The following is an 11,207-nucleotide window of genomic DNA, read 5'->3' on the forward strand; positions in this document are numbered from 1 at the left end:
TTGTTGTGCCTCTACAGCTGAACAACATGATGGAGGACCAGACATACTGAATTACTGTGTTGTTGTGTCTCTACAGCTGAACAACATGATGGAGGACCAGACATACTGAATTACTGTGTTGTTGTGTCTCTACAGCTGAACAACATGATGGAGGACCAGACATACTGAATTACTGTGTTGTTGTGTCTCTACAGCTGAACAACATGATGGAGGACCAGACATACTGAATTACTGTGTTGTTGTGTCTCTACAGCTGAACAACATGATGGAGGACCAGACATACTGAATTACTGTGTTGTTGTGTCTCTACAGCTGAACAACATGATGGAGGACCAGACATACTGAATTACTGTGTTGTTGTGTCTCTACAGCTGAACAACATGATGGAGGACCAGACATACTGAATTACTGTGTTGTTGTGTCTCTACAGCTGAACAACATGATGGAGGACCAGACATACTGAATTACTGTGTTGTTGTGTCTCTACAGCTGAACAACTCTTTCCATTATGGAGGACCAGACATACTGAATTACTGTGTTGTTGTGTCTCTACAGCTGAACAACTCTTTCCATGATGGAGGACCAGACATACTGAATTACTGTGTTGTTGTGTCTCTACAGCTGAACAACATGATGGAGGACCAGACATACTGAATTACTGTGTTGTTGTGTCTCTACAGCTGAACAACTCTTTCCATGATGGAGGACCAGACATACTGAATTACTGTGTTGTTGTGTCTCTACAGCTGAACAACATGATGGAGGACCAGACATACTGAATTACTGTGTTGTTGTGTCTCTACAGCTGAACAACATGATGGAGGACCAGACACACTGAATTACTGTGTTGTTGTGTCTCTACAGCTGAACAACTCTTTCCATGATGGAGGACCAGACATACTGAATTACTGTGTTGTTGTGTCTCTACAGCTGAACAACATGATGGAGGACCAGACATACTGAATTACTGTGTTGTTGTGTCTCTACAGCTGAACAACATGATGGAGGACCAGACATACTGAATTACTGTGTTGTTGTGTCTCTACAGCTGAACAACATGATGGAGGACCAGACATACTGAATTACTGTGTTGTTGTGTCTCTACAGCTGAACAACATGATGGAGGACCAGACATACTGAATTACTGTGTTGTTGTGTCTCTACAGCTGAACAACATGATGGAGGACCAGACACACTGAATTACTGTGTTGTTGTGTCTCTACAGCTGAACAACATGATGGAGGACCAGACACACTGAATTACTGTGTTGTTGTGTCTCTACAGCTGAACAACTCTTTCCATTATGGAGGACCAGACATACTGAATTACTGTGTTGTTGTGTCTCTACAGCTGAACAACTCTTTCCATGATGGAGGACCAGACATACTGAATTACTGTGTTGTTGTGTCTCTACAGCTGAACAACATGATGGAGGACCAGACATACTGAATTACTGTGTTGTTGTGTCTCTACAGCTGAACAACTCTTTCCATGATGGAGGACCAGACATACTGAATTACTGTGTTGTTGTGTCTCTACAGCTGAACAACATGATGGAGGACCAGACACACTGAATTACTGTGTTGTTGTGTCTCTACAGCTGAACAACATGATGGAGGACCAGACATACTGAATTACTGTGTTGTTGTGTCTCTACAGCTGAACAACATGATGGAGGACCAGACATACTGAATTACTGTGTTGTTGTGTCTCTACAGCTGAACAACATGATGGAGGACCAGACATACTGAATTACTGTGTTGTTGTGTCTCTACAGCTGAACAACATGATGGAGGACCAGACATACTGAATTACTGTGTTGTTGTGTCTCTACAGCTGAACAACATGATGGAGGACCAGACACACTGAATTACTGTGTTGTTGTGTCTCTACAGCTGAACAACATGATGGAGGACCAGACATACTGAATTACTGTGTTGTTGTGTCTCTACAGCTGAACAACATGATGGAGGACCAGACATACTGAATTACTGTGTTGTTGTGTCTCTACAGCTGAACAACATGATGGAGGACCAGACATACTGAATTACTGTGTTGTTGTGTCTCTACAGCTGAACAACATGATGGAGGACCAGACATACTGAATTACTGTGTTGTTGTGTCTCTACAGCTGAACAACATGATGGAGGACCAGACATACTGAATTACTGTGTTGTTGTGTCTCTACAGCTGAACAACTCTTTCCATGATGGAGGACCAGACATACTGAATTACTGTGTTGTTGTGTCTCTACAGCTGAACAACATCCTGATGGAGGACCAGACATACTGAATTACTGTGTTGTTGTGTCTCTACAGCTGAACAACATGATGGAGGACCAGACATACTGAATTACTGTGTTGTTGTGTCTCTACAGCTGAACAACCATGATGGAGGACCAGACATACTGAATTACTGTGTTGTTGTGTCTCTACAGCTGAACAACATGATGGAGGACCAGACATACTGAATTACTGTGTTGTTGTGTCTCTACAGCTGAACAACATGATGGAGGACCAGACACACTGAATTACTGTGTTGTTGTGTCTCTACAGCTGAACAACATGATGGAGGACCAGACATACTGAATTACTGTGTTGTTGTGTCTCTACAGCTGAACAACATGATGGAGGACCAGACACACTGAATTACTGTGTTGTTGTGTCTCTACAGCTGAACAACATGATGGAGGACCAGACATACTGAATTACTGTGTTGTTGTGTCTCTACAGCTGAACAACATGATGGAGGACCAGACATACTGAATTACTGTGTTGTTGTGTCTCTACAGCTGAACAACATGATGGAGGACCAGACATACTGAATTACTGTGTTGTTGTGTCTCTACAGCTGAACAACATGATGGAGGACCAGACATACTGAATTACTGTGTTGTTGTGTCTCTACAGCTGAACAACATGATGGAGGACCAGACACACTGAATTACTGTGTTGTTGTGTCTCTACAGCTGAACAACATGATGGAGGACCAGACATACTGAATTACTGTGTTGTTGTGTCTCTACAGCTGAACAACATGATGGAGGACCAGACATACTGAATTACTGTGTTGTTGTGTCTCTACAGCTGAACAACATGATGGAGGACCAGACATACTGAATTACTGTGTTGTTGTGTCTCTACAGCTGAACATCTCGTTCCATGATGGAGGACCAGACATACTGAATTACTGTGTTGTTGTGTCTCTACAGCTGAACATCTCGTTCCATGATGGAGGACCAGACATACTGAATTACTGTGTTGTTGTGTCTCTACAGCTGAACAACATGATGGAGGACCAGACACACTGAATTACTGTGTTGTTGTGTCTCTACAGCTGAACAACTCTTTCCATGATGGAGGACCAGACATACTGAATTACTGTGTTGTTGTGTCTCTACAGCTGAACAACTCTTTCCATGATGGAGGACCAGACATACTGAATTACTGTGTTGTTGTGTCTCTACAGCTGAACAACATGATGGAGGACCAGACACACTGAATTACTGTGTTGTTGTGTCTCTACAGCTGAACAACTCTTTCCATGATGGAGGACCAGACATACTGAATTACTGTGTTGTTGTGTCTCTACAGCTGAACAACATGATGGAGGACCAGACATACTGAATTACTGTGTTGTTGTGTCTCTACAGCTGAACAACATGATGGAGGACCAGACATACTGAATTACTGTGTTGTTGTGTCTCTACAGCTGAACAACATGATGGAGGACCAGACACACTGAATTACTGTGTTGTTGTGTCTCTACAGCTGAACAACATGATGGAGGACCAGACATACTGAATTACTGTGTTGTTGTGTCTCTACAGCTGAACAACATGATGGAGGACCAGACATACTGAATTACTGTGTTGTTGTGTCTCTACAGCTGAACAACATGATGGAGGACCAGACATACTGAATTACTGTGTTGTTGTGTCTCTACAGCTGAACATCTCGTTCCATGATGGAGGACCAGACATACTGAATTACTGTGTTGTTGTGTCTCTACAGCTGAACATCTCGTTCCATGATGGAGGACCAGACATACTGAATTACTGTGTTGTTGTGTCTCTACAGCTGAACAACATGATGGAGGACCAGACATACTGAATTACTGTGTTGTTGTGTCTCTACAGCTGAACAACATGATGGAGGACCAGACATACTGAATTACTGTGTTGTTGTGTCTCTACAGCTGAACAACATGATGGAGGACCAGACATACTGAATTACTGTGTTGTTGTGTCTCTACAGCTGAACAACATGATGGAGGACCAGACATACTGAATTACTGTGTTGTTGTGTCTCTACAGCTGAACAACATGATGGAGGACCAGACATACTGAATTACTGTGTTGTTGTGTCTCTACAGCTGAACAACATGATGGAGGACCAGACATACTGAATTACTGTGTTGTTGTGTCTCTACAGCTGAACAACATGATGGAGGACCAGACATACTGAATTACTGTGTTGTTGTGTCTCTACAGCTGAACAACTCGTTCCATGATGGAGGACCAGACATACTGAATTACTGTGTTGTTGTGTCTCTACAGCTGAACAACATGATGGAGGACCAGACATACTGAATTACTGTGTTGTTGTGTCTCTACAGCTGAACAACATGATGGAGGACCAGACACACTGAATTACTGTGTTGTTGTGTCTCTACAGCTGAACAACATGATGGAGGACCAGACACACTGAATTACTGTGTTGTTGTGTCTCTACAGCTGAACAACTCTTCCATGATGGAGGACCAGACATACTGAATTACTGTGTTGTTGTGTCTCTACAGCTGAACAACTCTTCCATGATGGAGGACCAGACATACTGAATTACTGTGTTGTTGTGTCTCTACAGCTGAACAACATGATGGAGGACCAGACATACTGAATTACTGTGTTGTTGTGTCTCTACAGCTGAACAACTCGTTCCATGATGGAGGACCAGACATACTGAATTACTGTGTTGTTGTGTCTCTACAGCTGAACAACATGATGGAGGACCAGACATACTGAATTACTGTGTTGTTGTGTCTCTACAGCTGAACAACATGATGGAGGACCAGACATACTGAATTACTGTGTTGTTGTGTCTCTACAGCTGAACAACATGATGGAGGACCAGACACACTGAATTACTGTGTTGTTGTGTCTCTACAGCTGAACAACATGATGGAGGACCAGACATACTGAATTACTGTGTTGTTGTGTCTCTACAGCTGAACAACCCCATGATGGAGGACCAGACATACTGAATTACTGTGTTGTTGTGTCTCTACAGCTGAACAACTCTTTCCATGATGGAGGACCAGACATACTGAATTACTGTGTTGTTGTGTCTCTACAGCTGAACAACATGATGGAGGACCAGACATACTGAATTACTGTGTTGTTGTGTCTCTACAGCTGAACAACATGATGGAGGACCAGACATACTGAATTACTGTGTTGTTGTGTCTCTACAGCTGAACAACTCTTTCCATGATGGAGGACCAGACATACTGAATTACTGTGTTGTTGTGTCTCTACAGCTGAACAACATGATGGAGGACCAGACATACTGAATTACTGTGTTGTTGTGTCTCTACAGCTGAACAACTCTTTCCATGATGGAGGACCAGACATACTGAATTACTGTGTTGTTGTGTCTCTACAGCTGAACAACATGATGGAGGACCAGACATACTGAATTACTGTGTTGTTGTGTCTCTACAGCTGAACAACATGATGGAGGACCAGACATACTGAATTACTGTGTTGTTGTGTCTCTACAGCTGAACAACATGATGGAGGACCAGACACACTGAATTACTGTGTTGTTGTGTCTCTACAGCTGAACAACATGATGGAGGACCAGACATACTGAATTACTGTGTTGTTGTGTCTCTACAGCTGAACAACATGATGGAGGACCAGACATACTGAATTACTGTGTTGTTGTGTCTCTACAGCTGAACAACATGATGGAGGACCAGACATACTGAATTACTGTGTTGTTGTGTCTCTACAGCTGAACAACATGATGGAGGACCAGACATACTGAATTACTGTGTTGTTGTGTCTCTACAGCTGAACAACTCTTTCCATGATGGAGGACCAGACATACTGAATTACTGTGTTGTTGTGTCTCTACAGCTGAACAACATGATGGAGGACCAGACATACTGAATTACTGTGTTGTTGTGTCTCTACAGCTGAACAACATGATGGAGGACCAGACATACTGAATTACTGTGTTGTTGTGCCTCTACAGCTGAACATCTCGTTCCATGATGGACGACCAGACATACTGAATTACTGTGTTGTTGTGTCTCTACAGCTGAACAACATGATGGAGGACCAGACATACTGAATTACTGTGTTGTTGTGTCTCTACAGCTGAACAACATGATGGAGGACCAGACATACTGAATTACTGTGTTGTTGTGTCTCTACAGCTGAACAACATGATGGAGGACCAGACATACTGAATTACTGTGTTGTTGTGTCTCTACAGCTGAACAACATGATGGAGGACCAGACATACTGAATTACTGTGTTGTTGTGTCTCTACAGCTGAACAACATGATGGAGGACCAGACACACTGAATTACTGTGTTGTTGTGTCTCTACAGCTGAACAACATGATGGAGGACCAGACACACTGAATTACTGTGTTGTTGTGTCTCTACAGCTGAACAACTCTTTCCATGATGGAGGACCAGACACACTGAATTACTGTGTTGTTGTGTCTCTACAGCTGAACAACATGATGGAGGACCAGACATACTGAATTACTGTGTTGTTGTGTCTCTACAGCTGAACAACATGATGGAGGACCAGACATACTGAATTACTGTGTTGTTGTGTCTCTACAGCTGAACAACATGATGGAGGACCAGACATACTGAATTACTGTGTTGTTGTGTCTCTACAGCTGAACAACATGATGGAGGACCAGACATACTGAATTACTGTGTTGTTGTGTCTCTACAGCTGAACAACATGATGGAGGACCAGACATACTGAATTACTGTGTTGTTGTGTCTCTACAGCTGAACAACATGATGGAGGACCAGACATACTGAATTACTGTGTTGTTGTGTCTCTACAGCTGAACAACTCTTTCCATGATGGAGGACCAGACATACTGAATTACTGTGTTGTTGTGTCTCTACAGCTGAACAACATGATGGAGGACCAGACATACTGAATTACTGTGTTGTTGTGTCTCTACAGCTGAACAACATGATGGAGGACCAGACATACTGAATTACTGTGTTGTTGTGCCTCTACAGCTGAACATCTCGTTCCATGATGGACGACCAGACATACTGAATTACTGTGTTGTTGTGTCTCTACAGCTGAACAACATGATGGAGGACCAGACATACTGAATTACTGTGTTGTTGTGTCTCTACAGCTGAACAACATGATGGAGGACCAGACATACTGAATTACTGTGTTGTTGTGTCTCTACAGCTGAACAACATGATGGAGGACCAGACACACTGAATTACTGTGTTGTTGTGTCTCTACAGCTGAACAACATGATGGAGGACCAGACATACTGAATTACTGTGTTGTTGTGTCTCTACAGCTGAACAACTCTTTCCATGATGGAGGACCAGACACACTGAATTACTGTGTTTTTGTGTCTCTACAGCTGAACAACATGATGGAGGACCAGACACACTGAATTACTGTGTTGTTGTGTCTCTACAGCTGAACAACTCTTTCCATGATGGAGGACCAGACACACTGAATTACTGTGTTGTTGTGTCTCTACAGCTGAACAACATGATGGAGGACCAGACATACTGAATTACTGTGTTGTTGTGTCTCTACAGCTGAACAACATGATGGAGGACCAGACATACTGAATTACTGTGTTGTTGTCTCTACAGCTGAACAACATGATGGAGGACCAGACATACTGAATTACTGTGTTGTTGTGTCTCTACAGCTGAACAACTCTTTCCATGATTGCCTTGTCATTGAACCATCCCAGAAGGCCATTGTGTCTTCTGCACACAACATGATGCACAATAGCTTCCATAAAACCCTGCAATAAAACCCACTAAATATAATTCTAGTGAATCCCTTGTCCTTCCAGGTGTTACACTATTAACAGTGAGTCATAGGTGTTCTCTGAAACTGGTCCTGGAGAGAGCTACTGTGCTGTGCCTGCTGGTGCATGCTAACATGCGCCCTTTGTCCTGATCTTGTCCACATTCTGATTGTGCCCACATTTTTAGACAGGTGTAGACGATTAAAAAACACATTGTGATCTGATTGTGATTTTCACAGTCGGAGCTCGTTTTTTTTCCTGAGTTCCCAGTTGTTTTGAAAGCGGCATTAGTGGACTATTATGGGTATTCGGACAGTACGGGAGGGTTGGTTAGTCTGGTGAGAGCCAGCCTCACCGCTGCTCCCTCCCTCCCTCCACTCAGACTGACAATCAGATGCAGGCCATCAGTCCAGTAAAATAAAAATAAAACACATTATTATGCTCATTCAGCTGTGCCTCACAATACAACAAATTATTTATTACCAGTGTGATCATAAACTTCAAATGTTGAAATATAATTTCAAAATGGTCTGAGAAGAACAACATTGACAGGGCAATTCAAGCATAGCCAATATGCAGTGATAATGTATTGGGCCTATAGCCTACTGCACAAACCTCATTGCTACAGAACTGTTTTTAATAGGTTAATGTTGCATAAGCTTGTGTTTTTTTAAGTCATGTTTAAAAATAAAAATCTGAGTGTTAGACCTCGGCTTGCATTTTGACTCAAAGTGATCTTGTTTCCAGAAAAGATTGGTGACCCTGATCTAAATGATCTGAGGGTTGTGATTCACTTGATTCCTGTGTTTGTTTCAAATCTAAAAAGGTATTTATGGTGATGACAATAACAAGAGGCCACACCCAGAAGAGTCAAAAGGTGACGTTCAACTATAGTAAACGTTTTCCTTCGCTACTGCCAGTAATGTTGAGGCCAGGGTGGGACCCCACAGACTGTATCCTGAATCCTGAACAGATCAGCCAAGACAATAAGTGGTAGCTGAGTAGTTCAAGGTCTGCCAAAGGTAGTCTAGACAAAACACCCCCTCTCAGAGTCCACATGGGCCTGATGGGATGTGGTCAACGAGTTTGGGCTGATTACTTCAGATTTGTAATCATATTAAATGACAAAGTAATTAGTAACTCAGTCATTAGTAAATTAGTAACGTAAACAGATTACTTGGGTTACTTCCTTGGTTAGCCAGCATCTGCCTCCTCAGTTTACACAGACCTGTCTGCAAAGACAAAACATCTACCTGACAGACAGGTAGACTTTAATGTAGGCCTACTCATTTCCACTGAAACTAGAGATTTAGCTGAGCAGCTGATGTCATCCCTGTGCTTGATGGGAAGTGAACATGGTGGAGCTGTGTTGACTAATAAAAAAAAGTCCTCTTGACAAAAATATCCTGGTGAAATGTTTGATTATCTGGTCCTCAGTACGTGGGGTTAGCCTATGAAGAGGTTTTACAATAACATGGCAGGCCTACATCACTGGCCTAGAAAGAAAAACAAGGATTTCATCATCTCTTGAAATGAACTACCGCTCCTCTATATTATAGGTCTATACATAGACTACTGGACTACACATGACGTTGTGTGAGTGGTAGCCATGACTCTACAGTCACCTGAGTGTAGACTACTCTCAGCAACAAGTGAGTTAACCTTTTACTGCAGGGGCTAAATCAGGGTCACACAGTGTGTTTTCTTGGTAGTCTTAAACAAATTTAGCCTACCTACCTATACCTCACACACATGGTGTGCTTAAAGAAGAAGACACCTGTACCATGTCAGATATACAGTAGAGTTGAAATGTATTCAAGTTTGAGTTTGCATCCCAATAGTACACTTTTTATACATCACAGAATACAGTAATTTAACAAAACCGTTTGCCATAGAACCACCGGATTAAAAATATATATATATAATTAAATATTAATTATGAAATTATGAAAAACAATAAAATTCCACCCATGAGGCCACTAGAGGGCGATTTGGTCATTTGACTGCAGGAAAGGGGTATCTCAAGGCGTCCACATTGTTTCAGAGTGGAACACTGCAGAACATTCAGGTATACTGTCTGCTTCATGACCACTTGAGCCCCAACATGTAACATGTAAAGTGTTGGTCCCCATGTTTCAAGAGCTGAAATAAAACATCCCAGAAATGTTCCATAAGCTCAAAAAGCTAATTTCTCTAAAATGTTGCGCACACATTCATTTTCAAATCCCTGTTAGTGAGAATTTGTCCTTTGCCAAGATAATCCATCTACCTGACAGGTGTGGCATATCAAGAAGCTGATTAAACAGCATGATCATTACACAGGTTCTGGAGACAATAAAAGGCCACTCTAAAATGTGCAGTTTTGTCACACAACACAATGCCATAGAGTTTTGAGGGAGATTGCAATTGGTATGTTAACTTCAGGAATGTCCACCAGAGCTGTTGTTAATTACTCTACCATAAGCTGAATCCAACGTAGTTTTAGAGAATTTGGCAGTATGTCCAACCAGCCTCACAACCGCAGACCACGTGAATGGCATTGTGTGGGCGAGTGGTTTGCTGATGTCAACATTGTGAACAGAGTGCCCCATGGTGGCGGTGGGGTTATGGTATGGCCAGGCATAAGCTACGGACAATGAACACGATTGCATTTTATCGATGGCACTTTGAATGCACAGAGATACCGTGACCACATCCTGAGGCCCATTGTTGTGCCAGTCAGCCACCGCCATCACCTCATGTTTCAGCATGATAATACACTGCCCCATGTCGCAAGGATCTGTACACAATTCCTGGAAGCGTGAACTGTCCCAGTTTTTCCATTGCCTGCATACTCACCAGGGTGACAAACCCACTGAGCATGTTTGGGATGCTCTGGATTGATGTGTAGGACAGGATGTTCCAGTTCCAACCAATATCCAGAATATTCGCACAGCCATCGAAGATGAGTGGGACAACATTTCACAGGCCACAATCAACAGCCTGATCAACTCTATTCAAATGAGATGTGTTGCGCTGCATGAGGCCAATGGTGGTCACACCAGATACTGACTGGTTTTCTGATCCATGCCCCTACTTTTTTTTTCGGCGACCAACAGATGTGTATCTGTCTGTATTCTCAGTCATGTAAAATCCATAGATTAAGGCCTA

Source organism: Salmo salar, chromosome 06 (genome assembly GCF_965601325.2).
Source record: "Salmo salar chromosome 06, fSalSal1, whole genome shotgun sequence".
Taxonomy (NCBI): domain Eukaryota; kingdom Metazoa; phylum Chordata; class Actinopteri; order Salmoniformes; family Salmonidae; genus Salmo; species Salmo salar.